The sequence below is a fragment of the Mesoplodon densirostris genome, chromosome 5 (assembly GCF_025265405.1).
Source record: "Mesoplodon densirostris isolate mMesDen1 chromosome 5, mMesDen1 primary haplotype, whole genome shotgun sequence".
Lineage (NCBI taxonomy): Eukaryota > Metazoa > Chordata > Mammalia > Artiodactyla > Ziphiidae > Mesoplodon > Mesoplodon densirostris.
The window spans coordinates 58845194-58870376 of NC_082665.1; the positions used below are offsets into that span (position 1 = coordinate 58845194).

Below are 25183 nucleotides of genomic sequence, written 5' to 3' on the forward strand. Positions count from 1 at the left end.
TCTAACACAGAAAAGGATGTTCTACATAGAGTAGAAGTATGCTTTTTATTTCTTATTTAATTAAACTATCAATTTTAGCTCAAAGTGAGAACTGAAAGTGGAATAAGACAAAGCAGTCAGTAGGAATGAACAATTCCTTTAGCCTGTAACCTTTAGCATATAGCCTGAAGTCACTGTCACAGGTTGATATTTCTCAGAAAATGAAGCATGTGGCAGGATGAGAAATGCCTGCAAATCACCCAATAGAAGTTTTACATCCATCTGATTGTTTCCTAGTTCTTTTTTTGTTTCAATTTAAAAAAAAGTTTTTTTATTGAAGTATAGTTGATTTACAGTGTTGTATTAATTTCTGCTGTACAGCAAAGTCATTCAGATATATATATATATATTCTTTTTCATTATGGTTTATAATAGGATTTTTTTTTAGATTTTTTTAAATTTTATTTTACAAATTTAATCAGTTATACATATACATATGTTCCCATATCCCCTCCCTTTTGCGTCTCCCTCCCACCCTCCCTATCCCACCCCTCCAGGCAGTCACAAAGAACCGAGCTGATCTCCCTGTGCTATGCGGCTGCTTCCCACTAGCTATCTACCTTACGTTTGGTAGTGTATATATGTCCATGCCGCTCTTTCACTTTGTCACAGCTTACACTTCCCCCTCCCCATATCCTCAAGTCCATGCTCTAGTAGGTCTGTGTCTTTATTCCTGTCTTACCCCTATGTTCTTCATGATATTTTTTTTTCTTAAATTCCATATATATGTGTCAGCATACAGTATTTGTCTTTCTCTTTCTGACTTACTTCACTCTGTATGACAGACTCTAGGTCCATCCACCTCATTACAAATAGCTCAATTTCATTTCTTTTTATGGCTGAGTAATATTCCATTGTATATATGTGCCACATCTTCTTTACCCATTCATCCGATGATGGACACTTAGGTTGTTTCCATCTCCGCGCTATTGTAAATAGGGCTGCTATGAACATTTTGGTACATGTCTCTTTTTGAATTATGATTTTCTCAGGGTATATGCCCAGTAGTGGGATTGCTGGGTCATATGGTAGTTCTATTCGTAGTTTTTTAAGGAACCTCCATACCGTTCTCCATAGTGGCTGTACCAATTCACATTCCCACCAGCAGTGCAAGAGTGTTCCCTTTTTTCCACACCCTCTCCAGCATTTATTGTTTCTAGATTTTTTGATGATGGCCATTCTGACTGGTGTGAGATGATATCTCATTGTAGTTTTGATTTGCATTTCTCTAATGAGTAAAGATGTTGAGCATCCTTTCATGTGTTTGTTGGCTGTCTGTATATCTTCTGTGGAGAAATGTCTATTTAGGTCTTCTGCCCATTTTTGGATTGGGTTGTTTGTTTTTTTGCTATTGAGCTGCATGAGCTGCTTATAAATTTTGGAGATTAAGCCTTTGTCAGTTGCTTCATTTGCAAATATTTTCTCCCATTCTGAGGGTTGTCTTTTGGTCTTGTTTATGGTTTCCTTTGCTGTGCAAAAGCTTTTAAGTTTCATTAGGTCCCATGTGTTTATTTTTGTCTTTATTTCCATTTCTCTAGGAGGTGGGTCAAAAAGGATCTTGCTGTGATTTATGTCATAGAGTGTTCTGCCTATGTTTTCCTCTAGGAGTTTGATAGTGTCTGGCCTTACATTTAGGTCTTTAATCCATTTTGAGCTTATTTTTGTGTATGGTGTTAGGGAGTGATCTAATCTCATACTTTTACATGTCCCTGTCCAGTTTTCCCAGCACCACTTATTGAAGAGACTGTCCTTTCTCCACTGTACATTCCTGCCTCCTTTATCAAAGATAAGGTGACCATATGTCCGTGGGTTTATCTCTGGGCTTTCTATCCTGTTCCATTGCTCTATATTTCTGTTTTTGTGCCAGTACCATACTGTCTTGATTACTGTAGCTTTGTAGTATAGTCTGAAGTCAGGGAGCCTGATTCCTCCAGCTCCATTTTTCGTTCTCAAGATTGCTTTGGCTATTCGGGGTCTTTTGTGTTTCCATACAAATTGTGAAATTTTTTGTTCTAGTTCTGTGAAAAATGCCATTAGTAGTTTGATAGGGATTGCATTGAATCTGTAGATTGCTTTGGGTAGTAGAGTCATTTTCACAATGTTGATTCTTCCAATCCAAGAACATGGTACATCTCTCCATCTATTTGTATCATCTTTAATTTCTTTCATCAGTGTCTTATAATTTTCTGCATACAGGTGTTTTGTCTCCTTAGGTAGGTTTATTCCTAGATATTTTATTCTTTTTGTTGCAATGGTAAATGGGAGTGTTTCCTTGATTTCACTTTCAGATTTTTCATCATTAGTATATAGGAATGCCAGAGATTTCTGTGCATTAATTTTGTATCCTGCAACTTTACCAAATTCATTGATTAGCTCTAGTAGTTTTCTGGTAGCATCTTTAGGATTCTCTATGTATAGTATCATGTCATCTACAAACAGTGACAGCTTTACTTCTTGTTTTCCCATTTGTATTCCTTTTATTTCCTTTTCTTCTCTGATTGCTGTGGCTAAAACTTCCAAAACTATGTTGAATAAGAGTGGTGAGAGTGGGCAACCTTGTCTTGTTCCTGATCTTAGTGGAAATGGTTTCAGTTTTTCACCATTGAGGACGATGCTGGCTGTGGGTTTGTCATATATGGCCTTTATTATGTTGAGGAAAGTTCCCTCTATGCCTACTTTCTGCAGGGTTTTTATCATAAATGTGTGTTGAATTTTGTCAAAAGCTTTCTCTGCATCTATTGAGATGATCATATGGTTTTTCTCCTTCAGTTTGTTAATATGGTGTATCACGTTGATTGATTTGCGTATATTGAAGAATCCTTGCATTCCTGGAATAAACCCCACTTGATCATGGTGTATGATCCTTTTAATGTGCTGTTGGATTCTGTTTGCTAGTATTTTGTTGAGGATTTTTGCATCTATGTTCATCAGTGATATTGGCCTGTAGTTTTCTTTCTTTGTGACATCCTTGTCTGGTTTTGGTATCAAGGTGATGGTGGCCTCAGAGAATGAGTTTGGGAGTATTCCTCCCTCTGCTATATTTTGGAAGAGTTTCAGAAGGATAGGTGTTAGCTCTTCTCTAAATGCTTGATAGAATTCGCCTGTGAAGCCATCTGGTCCTGGGCTTTTGTTTGTTGGAAGATTTTTTATCACAGTTTCAATTTCAGTGCTTGTGATTGGTCTGTTCATATTTTCTATTTCTTCCTGATTCAGTCTTGGCAGGTTGTGCATTTCTAAGAATTTGTCCATTTCTTCCAGGTTGTCCATTTTATTGGCATAGAGTTGCTTATAGTAATCTCTCATGATCTTTTGTATTTCTGCAGTGTCAGTTGTTACTTCTCCTTTTTCATTTCTAATTCTATTGATTTGAGTCTTCTCCCTTTTTTTCTTGATGAGTCTGGCTAATGGTTTATCAATTTTGTTTATCTTCTCAAAGAACCAGCTTTTAGTTTTATTGATCTTTGCTATCGTTTCCTTCATTTCTTTTTCATTTATTTCTGATCTGATTTTTATGCTTTCTTTCCTTCTGCTAACTTTGGGATGTTTTTGTTCTTCTTTCTCTAATTGCTTTAGGTGCAAGGTTAGGTTGTTTATTCGAGATGTTTCCTGTTTCTTAAGGTGGGATTGTATTGCCATAAACTTCCCTCTTAGAACTGCTTTTGCTGCATCCCATAGGTTTTGGGTCGTCATGTCTCCATTTTCATTTGTTTCTAGGTATTTTTAAATTTCCTCTTTGATTTCTTCAGTGATCACTTCGTTATTAAGTAGTGTATTGTTTAGCCTCCATGTGTTTGTATGTTTTACAGCTCTTTTCCTGTAATTGATATCTAGTCTCATAGCATTGTGGTTGGAAAAGATACTTGATACAATTTCAATTTTCTTAAATTTACCAAGGCTTGATTTGTGACCCAAGGTATGATCTATCCTGGAGAATGTTCCATGAGCACTTGAGAAAAATGTGTATTCTGTTGTTTTTGGATGGAATGTCCTATAAATATCAATTAAGTCCATCTTGTTTAATGTATCATTTAAAGCTTGTGTTTCCTTATTTATTTTCATTTTGGATGACCTGTCCATTGGTGAAAGTGGGGTGTTAAAGTCCCCTACTATGATTGTGTTACTGTCAATTTCTCCTTTTATGGCTGTTAATATTTCCCTTATGTATTGGGGTGCTCCTATGTTTGGTGCATAAATATTTACAATTGTTATATCTTCTTCTTGGATCGATCCCTTGATGATTATGTAGTGTCCTTCTTTGTCTCTTCTAGTAGTCTTTATTTTAAAGTCTATTTTGTCTGATATGAGAATTGCTACTCCAGCTTTCTTTTGGTTTCCATTTGCATGGAATATCTTTTTCCATCCCCTTACTTTCAGTCTGTATGTGTCTCTAGGTCTGAAGTGGGTCTCTTGTAGACAGCATATATATGGGTCTTGTTTTTGTATCCATTCAGCCAGTCTGTGTCTTTTGGTGGGAGCATTTAGTCCATTTACATTTAAGGTAATTATTGATATGTATGTTCCTATTCCCATTTTCTTAATTGTTTTGGGTTCGTTATTGTAGTTCTTTTCCTTCTGTTGTGTTTCTTGCCTAGAGAAGTTCCTTTAGCATTTGTTGTAAAGCTGGTTTGGTGGTGCTGAACTCTCTCAGCTTTTGCTTGTCTGTAAACGTTTTAATTTCTCCATTAAATCTGAATGAGATCCTTGCTGGGTAGAGTAATCTTGGTTGCAGGTTTTTCTCCTTCATCACTTTAATTATGTCCTGCCACTCCCTTCTGGCTTGTAGAGTTTCTGCTGAGAGATCAGCTGTTATCCTGATGGGGATTCCCTTCTGTGTTATTTGTTGTTTTTGCCTTGCTGCTTTTCATATGATTTCTTTGTGTTTAATTTTTGACAGTTTGATTAATATGTGTCTTGGTGTATTTCTCCTTGGATTTATTCTGTATGGGACTCTCTGTGCCTCCTGGACTTGATTAACTATTTCCTTTCCCATATTAGGGAAGTTTTCAACTATAATCTCTTCAAATATTTTCTCAGTCCCTTTCTTTTTCTCTTCTTCTTCTGGAACCCCTATAATTTGAATGTTGTTGCGTTTAATGTTGTCCCAGAGGTCTCTGAGACTGTCCTCTGTTCTTTTCATTCTTTTTTCTTTATTTTGCTCTGCAGCAGTTATTTCCACTATTTTATCTTCCAGGTCACTTATCCGTTCTTCTGCCTCAGTTATTCTGCTATTGATCCCATCTAGAGTATTTTTTATTTCATTTATTGTGTTTTTAATCGATGCTTGATTCATCTTTAGTTCTTCTAGGTCCTTGTTAACTGTTTCTTGCATTTTGTCTATTCTATTTCCAAGATTTTGGATCATCTTTACCATCATTATTCTGAATTCTTTTTCAGGTAGACTGCCTATTACCTCTTCATTTGTTAGGTCTGGTGGGTTTTTATCTTGCTCCTTCTCCTGCTGTGTGTTTTTCTGTCTTCTCATTTTGCTTATGTTACTGTGTTTGGGGTCTCCTTTTTGCAGGCTGCAGGTTTGTAGTTCCCATTGTTTTTGGTGTCTGTCCCCAGTGGCTAAGGTTGGTTTAGTGGGTTGTGTAGGCTTCTTGGTGGAGGGGACTACTGCCTGTGTTCTGGTGGATGAGGCTGGATCTTGTCTTTCTGGTGGCCAGGTCCACGTCTGGTGGTGTGTTTTGGGGTGTCTGCGGACTTTTTATGATTTTAGGCCACCTCTCTGCTAATGGGTGGCATTGTGTTCCTGTCTTGCTAGTTGTTTGGCATAGGGTGTCCAGCACTGTAGCTTGCTGGTCGTTGAGTGAAGCTGGGTGCTGGTGTTGAGATGGAGATCTCTGGAAGATTTTCGCCGTTTGATATTATGTGGAGCTGGGAGGTCTCTTGTGGACCAGTGTCCTGAAGTTGGCTCTCCCACCTCAGAGGCACAGCACTGACTCCTGGCTCCTCAATTTGGGATGATTTGTTATCTATTCATGTATTCCACAGAGGCAGGGTACATCAAGTTGATTGTGGAGCTTTAATCCGCTGCTTCTGAGGCTGCTGGGAGAGGTTTCCCTTTCTCTTCTTTGTTCTCACAGCTCCTCGGTCTCAGCTTTGGATTTGGCCCCGCCTCTGCGTGTAGGTCGCCGGAGGGCGTCTGTTCTTCGCTCAGACAGGACAGGGTTAAAAGAGCAGCCTCTTTGGTGTCTCTGGCTCACTCAGGCCGGGCGGGAGGGAGGGGCACGGAGTGCGGGGCGAGCCTGCAGCGGCAGAGGTCGGCGTGACGTTGCACCAGCCCGAGGCGCGCCGTGCGTTCTCTCAGGGAAGCCGCCCCTGCATCCCGGGACCCCGGCAGTGGCGGGCTGCACAGGCTCCCGGAAGGGCGGTGTGGACAGTGACCTGCGCTCGCACACAGGCTTCTTGGTGGCGGCAGCAGCAGCCCCAGCGTCCCACGCCCGTCTCTGGGCTCGGCGCTTTCAGCCGCGACTCGCGCCCGTCTCTGGAGCTCCTTTACGCGGCGCTCTTAATCCCCTCTCCTCGCGCACCAGGAAACCAAGAGGGAAGAAAAAGTCTCCTGCCTCTTCGGCAGCTCCAGAGTTTTCCCGGACTCCCTCCCGGCTAGCTGTGGCACATTAGCCCCCTTCAGGCTGAGTTCTCGCCGCCAGCCCCAGTCCTCTCGCTGCGCTCTGACCGAAGCCCGAGCCTCAGCTCCAGCGCCGCCCTCCCCGGCGGGGGAGCAGACAAGCCTCTCGGGCTGGTGAGTGCCGCTCGGCACCGCTCCTCTGTGTGGGAATCTCTCCGCTTTGCCCTACCCAGGTATGTGGGGAGTTTCTTGCCTTTTGGGAGGTCTGGGGTCTTCTGCCAGCGTTCAGTAGGTGTTCTGTAGGAGTTGTTCCACGTGTAGCTGTATTTCTGGTGTATCTGTGGGGAGGAAGGTGATCTCCGCGTCTTACTCTTCCGCCATCTTACCCGGAAGTGTTTCCTAGTTCTTAAAGCTTTGTAATTTTCTTTTTTTATGCTTCTTTTTCTTCCACTTTTAACTCATCATTTAGCAATAAACCATAGTAAATTATGATATTCTTCATTCAACAAATATTAGCATATTCAACATTAATACCTTAAGTCTCTTTAGTACTCTATGTATTAGCTATCCATTGCTGTATAACAAATTACCCAAACAAAAGTTAACTACTTGGGGCCTCCCCGGTGGCGCAGTGGTTGAGAGTCCGCCTGCCGATGCAGGGGATGCGGGTTCGTGCCCCGGTCCGGGAGGATCCCATATGCCGCGGAGCGGCTGGGCCCGTGAGCCATGGCCGCTGAGCCTGCGCGTCCGGAGCCTGTGTTCCGCAACGGGAGAGGCCACAACAGTGAGAGGCCTGCATACCGCAAAAAAAAAAAAAAAGTTAACTACTTATAACACATATATTGTCTCACGTGGTTTCACATGAGACAGGAGCAGCTTAGCTGAGTGGTTGGCTCAGGTTTTTTCATGAGGTGGTAGTCAAGCTGTTGATTGGAGCTCCTATCATCTGAAGGCTTGACTGGAGCTGAGGGCTCTGCTTCCAAGCTTGAACACGTTGGCAGGAAGTCTCAGCTCCTCACCACATGGGCCTCTCTACAGGGCTGCTCACAATATGGCAGCTGTCTTCCCCCAGACCAAATAATTCAAGGAATAGAGTCACCAAGACAAAACCACCCTCCCTCTTTATGACCCAGTCTGCAAAATTGCACACCATTACTTTTGCTATATTCTATCTGTTAAAAGCAAGTCACTAAGTCCAGCTTATACTCAAGAGGCAGAGAATTGGGCTCCACTTCTTGAAGGAAAAAGTGTCAAAGAATTTGTGGACAAATTAAAACAACCACATCCTATCACTTAGAAGACGTTTGCACCTAAAATTCAATGTGGTTTGATATTCTTTATTATGAGAGGTAGACAGAGTAAGCATTACCATTTCCATTTTCCAGATGGGGACACTGAGATGCTGAGAGCTTAAATAACCACATGACTAATAAGTGGCAAAGTAGTATTCACACCAAAGTCTTCTGACTATAAATCTAGTTCTCAATACATTAGATGCCATGTTTTCTCCAAATGGTCTAAACACTTCATGAGGACAGGGACCATATTTATTTCGCTTCCTCACGCATGCCTAGCACAGAGTAGGCATGCAAACATATTAGTTGAATAAATGAATGAAAAATAATAAATGAGAATAATGTTCCTTCACTATGTAGATATCATTTAATAGACTCCATGGTGTCAAAAAAAGATGATAATTTGTTTCTGCCTTGAAAAAGTTTGCCTTATACTTGGAGAGAGATGACATGCACATATGAAAATAAATCCAAATAGTAAGGTGAAAGGTGCAGTGTTTTATAGAATTAAAATGCTCAGGGAGAGATACGGACCAAGAATTCTTAAGCTTTGAGTATGGAAAGGTGCCTATGAGTTCATGGAGTCAGGAGGTGTTACAAAGAGAGATGAAATAAGCTGACCCTTGAAGGATGTATTGTATTTATTTGACTATTAAGAGCTTGAAAAAACATTTTAAACAAAGAGAACAAAATGAGCAGTTATGCATTGGTGAAGATATTCATGGGGATTTGAGAAAATTTTAGTAAGTAAGTTTGGGTCAGAGGAGTGGGGTTGTGTAGCAGAGAAGCAGGGATGAAGATTGGAAACTGCAGAATAAAGAGCCTTCAGACCCAGTCTAAGGATTCTAAATGTTATACCTTAAGAGATGGGAGGAACCTCATTAAACATTTTTTTTAGAAGGGAAGTGACATAATTCATTCACCACATGTTTATTGAGCACTTCCTATGTACCAGGTGCTCTTCTAGGTGCTAGAAATACAACAGTGAACAAAAGAGAAAAAAGAATCATGCTGTCATGCCATATCCATTCTGCTCATTGAAAGCACAAATGAATTTCTTCTAGCTCAGTTTTCTGTGGGGTTAGTTGACATATACTAAATTGTTCCATCATTTCAAACACGATTTTTATTTCTGTGAAGAAATTCAAGAAAAAGGAAAGGACATTTGTTATCCTCAAAGAGTCTACAATCTAATATAGCACTAGTATTAGAGAGGTTGAAAGAGCACAGTCAAATAAATATATTTGTTTAAAAGCAGAAAAAATGCTACCTGATCTGCTATCATACTAAGGTGATACAGTTTGGAAATTTCTGGAGAATCAAAAGACCTCCTTAAAAATAAGGCCCCATTACACTGGACCTCAGGACTGTTTTAGATCAATGGTTCTCACCAGGGTGATTTTGCCTCCGGCCCCTTCCCAGGGACATGTGCAGTGTGTGGGGACATTTTTGGTTGCCAAAATGGGGGAAGGGATAGTGCTCCTAGCATCTGTTACGCGGAGACTGAGGATGCTACAACATAAGACAGGACGAAGAATTATCAGGTCCAAAATGTCAATAGTGCTGAGGTTGAGAAACCCTGTTTTAGTTCCAGGCTCATGTATAATAAGACTAGCTATTTCTCACTTTACAAAATCTGGACCTCTGTCAAGATAGTAACAAGATAATGTTTGGAATAATTTTCAGTCTGATTTTTTTTTTTTTTTTTTTTTTTTTTTTTTTGCTGTACGCGGGCCTCTCACTGCTGTGGCCTCTCCCGTTGCGGAGCACAGGCTCCGGACACACAGGCTCCGCGGCCATGGCTCGCGGGCCCAGCCGCTCCGCGGCATGTGGGATCTTCCGGGATCGGGGCACGAACCCGTGTCCCCTGCATCGGCAGGCGGACTCTCAACCACTGCGCCACCGGGGAAGCCCTCAGTCTGATTTTTATATGTCAAAAAAACATGTTAAATCAATGGCTGCTTTATCTAAGTGAAACTTATTTGCTTAGAATAATACTGAATTACAACTGAAAAATCTAAATCTCATCTTGGCAATCTGGAGGGTAATTGTGAAATCACATGATGACTGGCTGCCTCAGAAGCTGGTAGGGTTCGCCCTTGTGTTCTTTTAAGAAAGGAAATGGGGGGCTTCCCTGGTGGCGCAGTGGTTGAGAGTCCGCCTGCCGATGCAGGGCACACGGGTTCATGCCCTGGTCCGGGAGGATCCCACATGCTGCGCAGAGGCTGGGCGTGTGGCCACGGCCGCTGAGCCTGTGCGTCCGGAGCCTGTGCTCCACAACGGGAGAGGCCACAACAGTGAGAGGCCCGCGTAACAAAAAAAAAAAAGAAAAAGAAAAAAAAAGAAATGAAATGGGGTGGAACATGTCATAGAAACCAACTTCAAAAGGCTATGGTTTTGTTCTAAATTCTAAGATGTAGTGAACTATATAATTCAGTCATAATTATTAAGCTACAGATCTTGCTGCAAACATCCAATTTGTATTCTTTTTTTTTCCTCAATGAAAGGATATTCTTGAAACAAACATAGAAAGTAATGCAAACAATGGAACCTTATAACTCACGGCCAACTTCAAGAGTTACCCAGGGAAGCCCAGCTGAATTCAACCTGAACTAACGTGTTTTCTGAGTGCCAGCTGCATTCGCAGCACTGTCCTAGGAAAAGACAGGAGGCTGACAAGCTAAGTGGTGAGATGAGACAAGCCTGCATGGAGCCATAGAGACCCCAGGCAAATCTAGGATGAGACAGTACTGGCGTAACTCCAACCTTCCATTGCCCTGAGCAGAGCCCTATGCCTTCTAACGCACTGGCCATGAATTGCCTCTAGACTATGTAGCCTCAGAGAGCAGAACCTCAGAAACCTCAGAGAGCATAGCCTCAGAAACGCCAGCCCCGACTGTAGCAGTCATCCAAGACCTTTCATTCAACAAACACTGAGTGCTGACAACAAGCCAGGAATTTTTGAGGCGCTGGGATACAGTAATGAATGAGACTGGCAGGCCCCCTGCTGCACAGAGTTTACAATCTAGCCAGACCCGCTTGCCTAGCCTCCCATTTCACTGGCTACCATGCCACAGACCTTTTGGCTTTGCCTCCTATTTTTGTGTACAACTCTTGGACCTGATGGCATTTACTTTTGCTATTAAGCCCTCTCTAAAAACTTAGATAATCCTTACAGTCTAGATCTTTCTACTCCTGGAAGCTTTGAGTGAAATACCATATCCAGTCTGATTCTAACCATTGGCCAGCTCTCCAGGTGAGCACACCTGATCCTTGGTGAGTGGGGGGAATCAGAGAGGAAGGGTACAGACTGAAGGACGTAGTTCCACAGGGGATGCAATGAAACTACTAATTTATGAGAAAGCCTGTCAGAAATGGGTGGGAGATCAACCTGGAATTAGATGAGATTAGTCCAGCACAAATACAGGGGAAGCAGATTAGATCAGTTGTAGATCTGGATATTCTAAAGTGAAGAGGGGGGGTCCCAGAGAGACTCTGCAAGGCAACGAGAAACCTATGTGATTTGTTTGTGATAGCAACTTCTGACACCTTCTCTGGTCCTGCCATACCTGTCTTCAAGGGTCAGGACACCTCTGTTGCTGTCTGATCATTTCTGCCTTTATCGTATGTATCCAAGCACCAAAAATTAAGAAAAGTAAATGAGTTCTGGGGACATGGAGAGTAGAATCAGGAAAGTTGTGCAGGGAGTCTGGAAAGAAATATAGACTCAAATAAAAGAAAGATGAGAGACAGATCTTCACATAATGGTCTTGAGCAAAGGCATAAAATAAAATGTATGCAGGACCTAGGAAGACAAGCAGGATGAGTGCTGACAGTGCTTGTTGGGAAGGTGGCTGCAAGTTGCTTAGGTGAGGTGGAACCAGGTGGAGGTGAGCTTAGGTTAATAGGCTATGGATTCGATCTGCGATCTGAACATCAACAAACACCCACTATGGTTTTTTGAGTATATAAAAAATGTAAGTAAAACAGAAGACCAAATGATGACGACCAGATGATATAGATTTAAAGTGATAATGGTCTGAACTAGAATGGGCATATGTAGAAATTGAGAGTTCTGTGTGTGACAGAAGCCTCAGCAGGGTTGTCTGCCTAAATGTGGGGGAATAAATAAAATATTTTTATAAAACTATCACACAAGGGCTTTCCAAGTTTTTTTTTCTAGTTATTACCTAAAAAATTTTCCCAACTGCCATGATTGTATTATAGTACTAAGCAATAATGTTAACAATGTTTGTTAATATTTGAGTGCCTCTGATGTGCCTGGCACTATTCTAAACTAGTAAATGTATTATCTCATTTAACCCTCCCCAAGACACAATGGTATAAGTACTGTCATTATCCCCATTTTACAGATGAAGATACTGAAGCACAAAGAGGTTAATTAACTTGCCCAAAGTCGTGCAGAAAGTGAAACAACCTAAACAGTCAGCTGCAAAGCCCAAGTCTTACTGCCTCTGAGAGTACATGATAGGTGCTCAATAAATGTCGTTAGACATTGAATAAATCCCTTCTAGTGTGAAGCTGGTATTGCTGCTATGCAAAGGTCAGTATGACAGCTATGCCTATATTAATCTTTCCTTCTCTGGACCAGTGCTTTCTGAGAAATGCTGCCTCCAGAAGTGGGGCTGACATTTCCTCAGTTGGAAATTAATTGGAGAAGAAGACCCTCCTCCATTCGTTACCCCTTTTCCCCTCAACATCATTATACTATAATTCTTATTGCTCAGAGATATGTACAGAATCTATATAAAACTCCAGTGCTCTCCCTGGAATCCTAGGGAATTCTGGATATTACATCTTTCTCACCACCATTCACCTGGGACACACTTTACAGGTTTTTAAAGAATTTCTCAATTTTTTCCACTCCTGTCACCCATAAGTCAAGGGTAGCCTCCTTGATGACTGATTTACCTTGGGTATGTGTTTATTCAGTTTTCCCCCTTTTGGGTGAGGTACGTCTGGGGAAAAGCTATCAGACGTCCTATTCAGTTTATTTCCTAATTATTGAGTGTCTGTGAACACACCACATGATGTGTGATGAGCTCTGTCCTGCCTACTGTTATCTTCCCCCAAAGGAGTCTTGCAAATCCTTTCTGGACCAGTAATCCGGCAATACACATTGCCTTTAGTCCTTCAGTGAGCACATGTTCCCCAAACTATCTGCCTCCCATGGGAAAACAGTTGTATGTAGAAATTAAGATTTCACACCACACATCTCCTTTATGTTGACCTGAGGATCAATATCCACCTTATCCTGACATTGGGGGTTGATGAGGCTGACTTGGATGTGTTTAGATGTATTTGCTGGCCTATATTCTTTTAAGTGCAGTTTTCCAGTCTATGCCATTGTGGGTTTAAAGCCTCTTTGTGCTGCAGGTGAATTACTGGAATACAATTACACATTTGTCAAGGAGACTGGGTAGTTATATCGATAAATGCTATGTCAGTAGAATGGAGGGCCCAGTGAAAATATTACTATTTGAGAAAATAAGTTAAATTTTCAAGTTTAATTTTACATAAGAATAGGCAAAGTCTTAGACAATTGAGCTTGATGAACTTGATCATTATGACAGCAGCAGCCTGAACTTACAAATAAATTTTACCTCTGTTTTTAGTTGAATAAATAAACTGAACTGGGTAGATTAGAAAAAAATAATTTTCTTTTGCCCCATCATTCTCTGTCCAAATGAGCTCTGTTGAATTTCTGCCTAGCCTCTGAAAGAAATTTTAGGTAATTTTTTTCCTTGGCTTTTTTGGTGATTTTTATATAATAAATATTATCTGGTCCCTTTCAGCCACAAGAACAGATTTGTGTCAATAATTTAAAAAGCTTGTCAATGTAATGTCAAAATTTGCAAAAGTTAATTCAGTTCAGAACTTCTCTCCCTCCTTCCCACCAAGTGTGGGTCTACCTCAGCTGTGGAAGCCTGGGATGTGAGGTTGTGTCTTTTATGTCTTGGTTGCGGGGGCGGGGTGGGGTGGTAAGAGACAGACATGGGAGATGTCTTTGAGATTTCCTGGCTCCATCCTGTTCTCCACTCCTATTTGTTGGCTTGACTCTCTCTTTGGAGATCATGAAATGGGGAAAAAAGAGGAGGGGTAGGTAAGGAAAGACCTTCCTTGTCAGGCTGACTGTAATCTGACTTAGGTGCCCTAAGGCTGGGGAAAATAAAAATTGCCATCTTGACCTCATGGGGCACTTCAGCAGATTTCAGAAATCTGTGACTGACCTGTCCCCTTGATGGGCCATGCTTCTCTTTCTGTCTCCTGCGTTCCTCCCCTCCCTGCCTGTTAGCTTCTGGGGGTTTGTCAGCTTGGGAGCTTTTTTGTTCCTCTTAGTATTTTTTCCTGGGGGAGATTTCTTTTTGTGTCATTCTATTTTGTCTGGGAAAACATGTACCTTGGCCTCCTGTTTAGGGAAGTACTCTTTTTCCCCAGTATGGCCATATCTCTCTTCTCTATGCCCATTTAACACTGCGACTTAAGCATAGGCTCCCAATGTAGCCTCTTTAGCCTGAGTAGGGCACTAGTCCCCTTTGTCCCAAACTCCAGTACACACAGGTCAAGAGCTCTGAGTGATCTCTTGAACCCACACTTCACTTGGACTAAGCTAAGGGAGCATATTCTTCTTTTCCTCATCCATGAAAAGGGACTTGACTCATAGCACCCCAACTCTCTCCAAAGAAATCCTCACCAGGGCTGCTTTCATCCCCTTACATAGCCTTGAGGTGGATGATGGACCAGAACTGATGAACCCATTCTACTCTATCTTCACATGTCCTTCCATGTCCTAGGAAAAGACAGGAGGCCAAGGTACATGTTTAGGTGTACCTAAGAGTTTAGGTGGTCTAAAACTCTACTTTAGAAGTGAGGATGACTTGCCCTGTAATATCATTCTTAGCCTTTGGGACCTCACCTAAAATGGAGGTACAAAGAGTCCCATTTGAAAATTCTGCTCTGCATTATCCGTTAAAATTAAAAGAAATTCAGTGACACCAGCAACAACAAAAAAGAAATTAAGAAAACAACCTCATTCACAATAGCATCAAAAAAGAGTAAAATACTGAGGGATAAATCTGAGCAAGAAAGTGAAATATCTGTACACTGAAAAATATAAAACATTGATGAAAGAAATTATAAGACATGCAAACATGTGAAAAGACATCTGATGTTCATGGATTGGAATAATTAATATTGTTAAATTGTCTACACTACTCAAAGCAATATACAGATTCAATTCAGTCAGTCCCTATCAAAATTCCAATGGCATTTTTCACAGAAATAGAAAAAAACAACCCTAAAATTCATATTCACAAAAGACACCAGATAGCCAAAGCAATGTTGAGAAAGAAGAACAGAGTTGGAGGTATCACACTTCCTGATTTCTCACTATACTACAAAGATGTAGTAATCAAAATAGTATGGTACATGCATAAACAGACATGTAGGCCAACGGAATAGAATAGAGAACCCAGAAATAAACCCAAGCAAATATGGTCAACTAATTTTCAACAAAGGCACCAAGAATACACACTGAGAAAGGGTAGTCTCTTCAATAAATGGTGCTTAGGAAACTCGATATCCACATGCAAAAGAATGAAATTGAACCCTTTTCTTATACCATACACAAAAATCACCTCAAAATAGATTAAAATTTTAAATATAAGACCTGAAACTGTAAAACTCCTAGAAGAAAACATAGGGAGAAAGCTCCTTGACATCACTTGGCCTCAGCAATGACTTTTTTGATATGGCACCAAAAGTTCAGGCAACAAAAGCAAAAATAAACAAGTGTACTACATCAAACTAAAAAAAATTTCTGCACAGCAAAGGAAACAATCAACAAAACAATCTATGGATTGGGAGAAAATATTTGCAAATCATATATCTGATAAGGGGTTAATATCCAAAATATATAAGGAATTTATTCAATTCAATAGCAAAACAAGAAACCACCTGCTAAAAAATGGACAAAAGACCTGAACAGACATTTTTCCAAAGAAGACATACAAATGGCCAAAAGGTATGTAAAGATGCTCAACATCACTAATCATTAGGGAAATGCAAATCAAAACCACAATGAAATATCACCTCACACCTGTTAGAATGGCTGTCATCCAAAAAATTAAAGATAAGTGTTGGCAAGGATATGGTGAAAAGAGAACCCTTGTACACTGTTGATGGGAGTGTAAATTGATGTAGCCTTTAATAGAAAACAGTATGAAAAACATGGAAAATGGTTTTCAAAGTTCCTCAAAAATTTAAATGTAGAACTATGATTTGATCCAGCAACCTGTCTTTTTGGTATATACAGAAAGGAAATGAAAGCCACCTCTAAGGGATATCTCTGCTCCCATATTCACTGCACTATTCACAGTAGCCAAGATATGGAAATAGCCTAAGTCCCCATTGATAAAAAAATATATATATTTATGTATGTGTGTGTGTATATATATATGTGTATGTATGTATATATATATATATATATATGTTATTTGACCTTAAAAAAGGAGATCCTATGATATACAACAGCATGGATGAAAGTGGCGGATATTATGCTAAGTGAAATAAGGCAGACACAGGAAAAGAACTACATGATCTCACTTATATGTGAAATCTAAAAAGAGTCAAATACATGGAAGCAAAGAGTAGAACGGTAGTTACCAGGGCTGGGGTAACTACCCCAGTGTACAAAGTGTACACTACCCCAGTGTACAAAGTGTACAAAGTGTAACTACCCCAGTGTACAAAGTGTACAAAGTTGGAGTTAAGTAGGATTAGTAAGTCTAGAGATCAAATGTAGAGCATGATGACTATAGTTAGTAATACTGTATTGAATATTGGGAATTTGCTAAGAGTAGATTTCACATGCTTTCATCACACACACACACAAAAGTAACCATGTGAAAAGAGACAACATGTTAACGGGCTGAGTATAGTAATCACTTCACTATGTATATGTATATCAAATCATCATGTGTACACATATACAATTTTATTTAAAAAGTTTGTAAGTAAAATAAAATAAATTCATTGAAAATGAAGCAAACATGATGAGGTGATGGTTTACCCACTGAGATGGTCCACAGAAAGCTGTAGTTCTTGGCAATGGTGTGATGGATTGACAAGTAATAAAGAGTTCTAAAAACATGGCCAAGGTGAGGATGCTTGAAGAAAATGGGGAAAGACAAGAGAAGGAAGAAAAGGAAGAGTGTTAGCATGGGTACTGCCTTCCTTAATGGGTTATTAAAAGCAACAGAGGACACTCGGCATGTAAAATACCAGGTAGTATAGTACCTGGTTCATAGTGTCAAAATGTTACGTTTTATTATTAGTTCCGTTAAATCCCTTTGGGAACATGGTAGGAACCCAAGGTAGGAAATAAAATGGTTGAGAAATTAACCAGTCTGTCTTCATAAATTGTTTGGTGTGTGTGTGTGTGTGTGTGTGTGTTTTAATAAAAACAAAAAAATACTAGAATTATGTGTCTACTTCTACTTGAGATGGATTCAGATGTAAATGAAACCCCCCATGATCGTGGTCTTATGAGTGGAGGAGGAAAGTGGGCAGTGAGAAAAAGCAGATATCTATAAAGTTGGCCCGAAAGGTCACATGTTACATCCAATTTATTATATTCCCACTACTCTACTCTCCCCCTCGCTCACTGGGCTCCACCCAAATCGGCCTCTTCGCTGTTCCTCCAACATGACCTGGGTGTTCCCACTTCAGGGCCTTTTCACTCATTCCCTCTTCCTGGAAATTCTTCCCCCCAAAATCCACATGGCTCACACCTCATTTTCTCCCAGTCTTTGTTCAAATGTCACCTTCTCAATGTGGGGCTTTCCATGACCAACTCATTTTAAACTGTAACACCCTCTATCTCACTTCCTGTCCTCTTTCCCTGTTTTATTTTTCTCCTTAGTATCTTTTAACATCTTGTATAATTTACTCGTCTGGCTTTTCCCCACAAGAAAGTAAATCCCATGAGGGCAGGATTTTTTGGTCTGATTGGTCTACTGATGTCTCTCCATTACCTAGAACAGTGATAACACATGGTTCTCAATAAGTATTGATAACTCCATAAACATTTGGGAGTGGGGTAAAGATATTTTCTAAAGTACAAAGAAGAAAGTGATTAACAAGGGAAGGGTTTTAGAAAGAGCAGAAGAAGGCTCCCTAAAGAAAAAGGCACCTGGTCACGGCCCAAAGACTGGGTAGTCTCATGACAGGAAACTAAGAGGTGATGATGGGAGAGAGGAGAGAGGAGAAAAGCAGAGGATATAAAGGCCTTCTGCTTTGAGTGGTTGTGTGTTAGGGACCATGACTAAGCTCTTCCATGGCTAAACCTTGGTTCTCAAAGATTTCCCCCCAATTAATCTGCCTTGGGCTCTCTAACATTTCCTTCCATGCTATTAACAAGGCTAACTATACTTTTTTTTAATTAAAAATTTTTTTTATTTTATTGAAGTATAGTTGTTTTACAATGTTGTGTTAATTTCTACTATACAGCAAAGTGATTCAGTTATACATAAATATACATTCTTTTTCATATTCTTTTTCCATTATGGTGTATCACAGGATATTGAATGCAAATAAACTTATCTACAAAACAGAAACAGACTCACAGGCATAGGGAATAGACTTGTGGGTGCCAGTGGGGAGAGGGACTGGGGGAGGGGTGGATTGGGAGTTTGGGACTAGCAGATGCAAACTATTGGGTATAATGGATAGACAACAAGGTCCTACTATATAGCACAATGAACTATATTCAATAGCCTGTGATAAACCATAAAGCCTAATTACACTTTATGGCTACCAGAGTGGATTGAATATAATCTTTGGTGTCAGACAGGCTTGGGTTCAATTCTTATCTCTGCCACCTACTAGCTCTGTTATCCAGGGCAAGTTAGTTCACTTCTCTAATACTGTTTTCTTATATTAAAAAAAAAACAGAAGTAATATTTTCCAGTTCACATGGTTATTAAGAGTATGAAATGTAAAAATGCATAAAGAGCAACTCTAAAACTAAGGCTCACACAGTCCAGTCCAAGAAGTAGGCCGGGATCAAAAGAAGGGTCCAGTGATCAAAATTAATCTTGAAATAAATCAGTACTTTTACTTGTATTTTTTAATTCCTTGAAGGAGGAAGCAATGACCAAATCAATATTTCTTTTTTGTTGTTGTCATTACCATTTTATCCTTTATTCTCCACTTACATCACAACTGCTCACCTGTCTTTTTTATTTAACACATAGTAGTCGATGTTAAATAATTAAATTGTTTGGAAAATATTTCAATATTTTCCCCAAATTAATCCACATGGGGCCTCTAGCATTTCCCTGCCTTTCCTTCTTCGGCAGTGAGAGGGATGGTCACTGGGAAGATGGCAAGAGTCCAGGTTAAGTGATTGGGTTTTGCTTCCTAATGTCATAAGGAGCCAACCAGAATTAGCTCTTATAGAACATGTCTCTGTTGCCTCCATCCAACTCAGAACTGTCTTCTGAGTTGATTGGAGCTGTCTTCTGACTTCATTGAATTTCTAGTGATAACATAAAGGAGTAATTTTTAACGTTAGTGAAAAAGCATTTTAAGTTTTGGGGGTTTTTTTGTTTTTTGTTTTCTTTAAATGTTGAGCCTTCTTTTAATTTATTTATTTTTATTTTTGGCTGTGTTGGGTCTTCATTTCTGTGCAAGGGCTTTCTCTAGCTGTGGCAAGCGGGGGCCACTCTTCATCGTGGTGCATGGGCCTCTCACTGTCGCGGCCTCTCTTGTTGCGGAGCACAGGCTCCAGACGTGCAGGCTCAGTAGTTGTGGCTCACAGGGCCAGCTGCTCTGCGGCACGTGGGATCTTCCCAGACCAGGGCTCGAACCTGTGTCCCCTGCATTAGCAGGCAGATTCTCAACCACTGCGCCACCAGGGAAGCCCCATTTTAAGTTTTAATAGAAATGGGCTTCAAAAGGTTTCAAATCTCATCTAACCTCACGGCAGTTTATGAATTAATATAGCAAGCCATTTTGTACTAAGCAGTGTTTTCCTCTAAACCCCTTCTTCTTTCCTGGAAACCAAGGATCATTATCTTGTACCTCTGGACATGTACAAGGTTAAATAACAATAAACATTCAAACTGAAGAAGAAATAAACAACCAGCAAACAAAGCAAACAACTGTCTATCATTGGGTTTGGCGTATTACTTGCCTACATGGTATTTCATAATATAAAACCAACTATTGAATTCTGAAGAGGTTTTGCCATATTGTGAGTGTAAACATAACCTTAAAACAGAAAAGACAAAAAGCAAGTATGGCTTATTTGCATACTGAAATATGTAATACAAATCTTTTAAAGACTTGACTGAAAGGAATATGAAGGCAAGTCTTTTAAAATGCTGTACTTGATGTCAAGAGATTGACAGATACATATGTCCTCTTATAGTTACAGAATCTCTAGGTCAGGCTCTAGGAAGGGATTGCTTTCAGAAACAGAAGTAAAACAAAAGAAAACAGCTCAGAGAAACAAGCAGCGTTGGCTGCCACCAGCGTGCCACAGTTTGATCACTGTTCTGCTGCTGAGGCCATGGATGTGCACTGTGACAACACTCAGTTCAGTTCAACACACAGAACAAACACTTCTGAGGGCTTGTAAAGGCCCAGCCCTGGAATAGACAAGTACCACACATTACTAATACTAAACCACAGTGTGTAGACCACCCCAGGGCCTTTGCACTTGCTGTGTCCTCTAAAGCTCCCACAGCCCCTCCCCTGCCTCCATTCTCCCTCTACATTCCTCAGGGCAGCCTTCCTGGGACTCTGACTAGGCCTTCTCTCCTTCAAATGTTCTCACGTTTGGATTGGTTTATGTGATTCTCTGGTTAATGTCCATATCCTCCATGAACTTAAACTCCAGGGAAGCTCACCACTGTATCCCCAGTGCCAATTCCAATGCCTGGAAGATAGAGGCTCCCAAATGCTTGGTGAATATATGAAAGAATGTAGGCAGGGAGTAGCAAGAGATAACAATGTTGAGATTGTCAGAGGTTGTGTCATGTAATGCCAAGAGGCCTTAACCTTTAACCATCCTGTAAAGCTATCTCTTGCTGGCTTCAGCTCTGACTTCTGCATGATAGACAAAATCCCAGATTAAAGGATTCATTCTTTCAATAACCTATGCAACTTGACACAGACCCTTAAGCCAAGACCAAAACAAAATTCAGCTGGAGACTGAATTGACCTTGGGCTCCCTCAAGATAGTGATAGCTGTCATTGATCCTTTTGTTCCCAGAAGCTATGGCACTGATTCAGCCCTCAACAAACTCCACAGGCCTGCCTGTGAGAGGAAGCATAGGGCTGTTATCTAAACCAGGCAAGAGACACAGTGAGGCAAGGATCAAGGCAACATGCATGCCCGAAGCAGTGTTCCTCTTCCCATGGTCCAGGAACAACACTCGCTAGATGGAATCAAACAAATGAATTCTTCCCCGGCAGTAAATCTGCAGTAAGTAAGGATTTATGTGACATTATTTTCTGACCTCTAGAAGAGAACATTTAGTCGGTCCTTTTAATACCAATGAAATCCCCAGTTATCATACTTCATCAGGATTCCAGTGAATCCTGCCCGAATTAAATCATATGTTACTAATCAGTGCTAGCACCCAGTGTGGGCAATTGGAAAATGTCTGTTCCTTCTAAGTAAAAAGTATTTTCAAAGGTGGCTGGCAGTTGCATATTAGACTGAGATTTCTAGGTGATGGTGGTAGCTCACAAATAAATACAAAGTTCTCTGATTTTTGCTTCCTCATTCTTTTTCTTCGTCATCATCATCACCATTGTTATGATGTATCACCACTGTAAAACCATTCCTTTCTGCTTTCACTTACTATGTCACTTGGTGAATACTATGAAGGTCAGTTCTCCCAGTGAGAGGAAGAGAGTAGGGGAGGGAGGAAGAATGAATGATGCTGGCCCATGGGAAGGGAGATAAGAGATGAGACTATGACTGACGAGACTATGACTGACAATGAAAGCCACACTTTCTCCTATACAAGGAACAGAGTTCCAGAGTAAAGGGATCATTCTTTCTTTTATCCTTCTGAGAATTGTTTAAAACGTGGATAGTCTTTGTTCTTTTTCCTTTCCCCTCCTCACTTCCTCTTTCACCTTTTCTTCCTATATTTATTAGGAGGAGCACATCATATCTCTCAGTATCCCAGAGTATCCAATGATTACTTATGGCTAGTTTTCTTCTACACATTTTTTACTTTGTCTTGTATGGTTACGAGGTAAACTTACAAAATTTTAAAAATAGATAACTGAAGAAATTACTGCAAAGAGGGACAAAGATAAAGCCATCTCGATGAGAGAAAGAAATTCAAATTCACTCTGTGATCCATAGGTTCTTAAAATCGTAATGAGCCAGTTGCAGAGGAGAAGCACAGCTGCTCTTGATGCAGAGACTTCGTGGGCCTTCCTCTAGAGGGTGTGGTGGAGCACAGCCAGCCAAATGCTCACAGGGAGTGAACAGCAGCTGACCTCCTTGCTATTCGACTGTCGGCCAGGGTGGGCCAGTGGGAGAACGCCAGGGCTCAATTCCCTAAGAGCAGTTCTGGGGTGTCCAGGAATGTGATCCCAATACTCCGTTTGAGACAATCTGAGTTCGCCCTACAGCCACTTCGTGTATCCTGCCGCCAATCTTTTGGTGCATTTTTTCCTGCCATTTGTCTTGATGAGCAGTAGGAGGCAGTGAGCTGGAAGTTACAGTGACTGCACGAGAATCTGAGCCACGGGGGCTCAGTGAGGTGGAAGAGGAGAGCTGCAGGTGACTCTGCCAGGAGGCATCAGTATGCCATCAGAGAGCTAATGCCCAGCACGCTGCCGTTCTCTTCACCCCAGACAGCCCTTTTCTGGTGCAGCCTTTTGGGATGTAGTTCTTGACTTGGGCCAGGCTGGGGAGGGAGGGATTGGTTACCTGGAATCAGAGTCCTTCTAGAAAGACCAAGGAAAGTGGGTCAATGGTAGGACTCATCAGGAGATTCATCTATTGCTACAATATGCTTGTGTTTTCAGCCCCTGAACTAAACTGCAGATGACGTGTTGTATAGCTTCTAAGATTACTTTTTAGTGCTTACCTCATGCCAGGCATTCTTCTACGAGAATTCATACAAGTGATGATTTCTCAAACATCACAGTCACCCTATAGAAAATTACTGTTATTTTAGATGTGAGGAATACAAGAAGGAGAGACAGGTCAATAGACTTTACCAAGGGCATACATTTAACTTAGAACTAAGCGAGGCTTCAGCTCACGGTATCTGGCTCTGGAATTCATGCTTTTAATAGCTAAGCCACACTGCTTTTGCACATCTCCAAGTGGTTTGCAAATGTGTCTCTCAGGCTTTGTATGCAAGTCTAACGCAATGACTTTCTAGCAGTTAAGAGCTAGAAGCGAATCTGTCTTCTTGGCGGCACTTGACTGCACTGACCCAGCGTTTGGCACACGGCGCTCACTCACAGATATTTGCTAAATTGGACTGACTGGCCCTGCGTCTGGAAACCCTCTGTCACCTTGGCTTCTCTAAGCCATAGCCCCTGGCTTTCTTCCCGCCTCCCTGGGGTCCTCCTTTTCAATCTCCTTTTCTCCTGCCAGTACCTTACATGGAAGTGGTCCTCATTGTTCCATGCTAGGCCCTCTTCTCTTCTGCCAGGACCCATCTTCTTTGGCGCTCTCAGTTACTCCAATTACCGTCTACATGCTGATGTCTCACAAATACTCATTTGCAGCCTAATTTTACTCCTAAGATTCAGACTCACATGCTCAACCCTCTGGAATTGAATGTCTCATATGCACTCAGAATCAATCTGTCCAAAATTTATTTCATCTTCATGCCTCTTGCCCTTCCAAAGCTATTTGTTCTGTTTATTTTCTCAGATAATGATGCCTTGATCCAAAAATCTGCCCAAGCTGGAAAACTAGAAGTTATTTTGACTTCTCTCTCTTCCTAATTTCCTACATTCAGCCATTTACCAAGCCTGTAGAGCCCACACTTGAAACCTGTCCACTTTTCTTCTTCCCCACAGCCTTCACGCTATAGTCCAGGCCACCCTTCACTTACCCTGGGGTCAGAACATCTGTTAAGGACTAGTTGGATATTATTCCTCCGTGGAATCTTAAGGATGTAGCTTCTTCTTACTTCTCTATCCTCATCCCTTTTCTTTTCACAGAGTGCCTTCAACATTCTGATCGGGCTTCAGTTCTCTCCCACCTTTTCTGTCCACGCTGCTTGAAACATTCTGCTCCTTGCTTGCCCGCTTTCTCCAACTTGTCTGGCTAATTCTTGTTACCCTTCAAGCCTAGTTGATACGTCACTTCCTCCAGAAAGCCTTCGCTGAGCTCACATGTCTTGGTTATTTATGTGTCCTTCCTCTGTAATCCCACAACACAGTGCATTTTCTCTACCATAGTACTTATCTTCTACTGCAATTCTCTTTATACTATTTGTGAGGGAAAGAAAACAAACTACAGTAACAACAAATTCCAACATTTCATTTTGTTCATTTATACTTGATATAATACAAATTTATTTATCCTAAAAGAAAGAACCAATAAAAGGACAAGCAAGTAGCTGAATGCTCTGTTCTGTAACCCATGCTGTGGCAGCTCTATCACATTTAAGTTGTGACTTCCAAGTCACTCTATGTCATAATACCTGGATAGCACATGAGGAAAGATCATGGAGGATCATATGTGGGATGTTTTATAGGACAAGCCTTGAAGTGACAACCATCACTCCCACTCACAGTCCATTGCCTGGGACTTGGTACACGGCCACCACACCTAACTGCACAGGAGGCTAGGAAGTGTAGTTTCTCTGTGCCGGAAAGAAGAGGACTGGGTTTGGTGGCCAACCAGTAATCTGCCATATTGACCTTTATTCTCACTAAATTGTGTACTCCATAAGGGCAGGGGCAAAAACTCTCATTCTCTGCACTTTGTCTCCAATACTAGTACATAGCGGGAACTCGATAAGTATTTGTTGAATAAATGAAGCTGTGCATATCCTGTCTTTAAAGCACTTTTTTCTGCCCATCCTGCTGCTGGCTGCCCATTTTCGTTCCTCATACAGCATCACGTGAGGCAGCCTATAACACATCTCCCCGTATCTAACTGTATTCATGGAGCTGGTGTGTAGTATGTCTTTGGTGTTCATTGCTAGGCTATATTCTAAAATGATTGTTGTTGGTCATCTCTTATGTGAGCTTCTTA

The 25183-nt window shown here is 41.0% G+C and overlaps 1 protein-coding gene across 1 annotated transcript in view; it reads left to right on the forward strand.

Annotated features, from left to right (window-relative positions):
- Window positions 1-25183, forward strand: part of CD96 (CD96 molecule) — a 90538-nt gene that overhangs the window by 46646 nt on the left and 18709 nt on the right.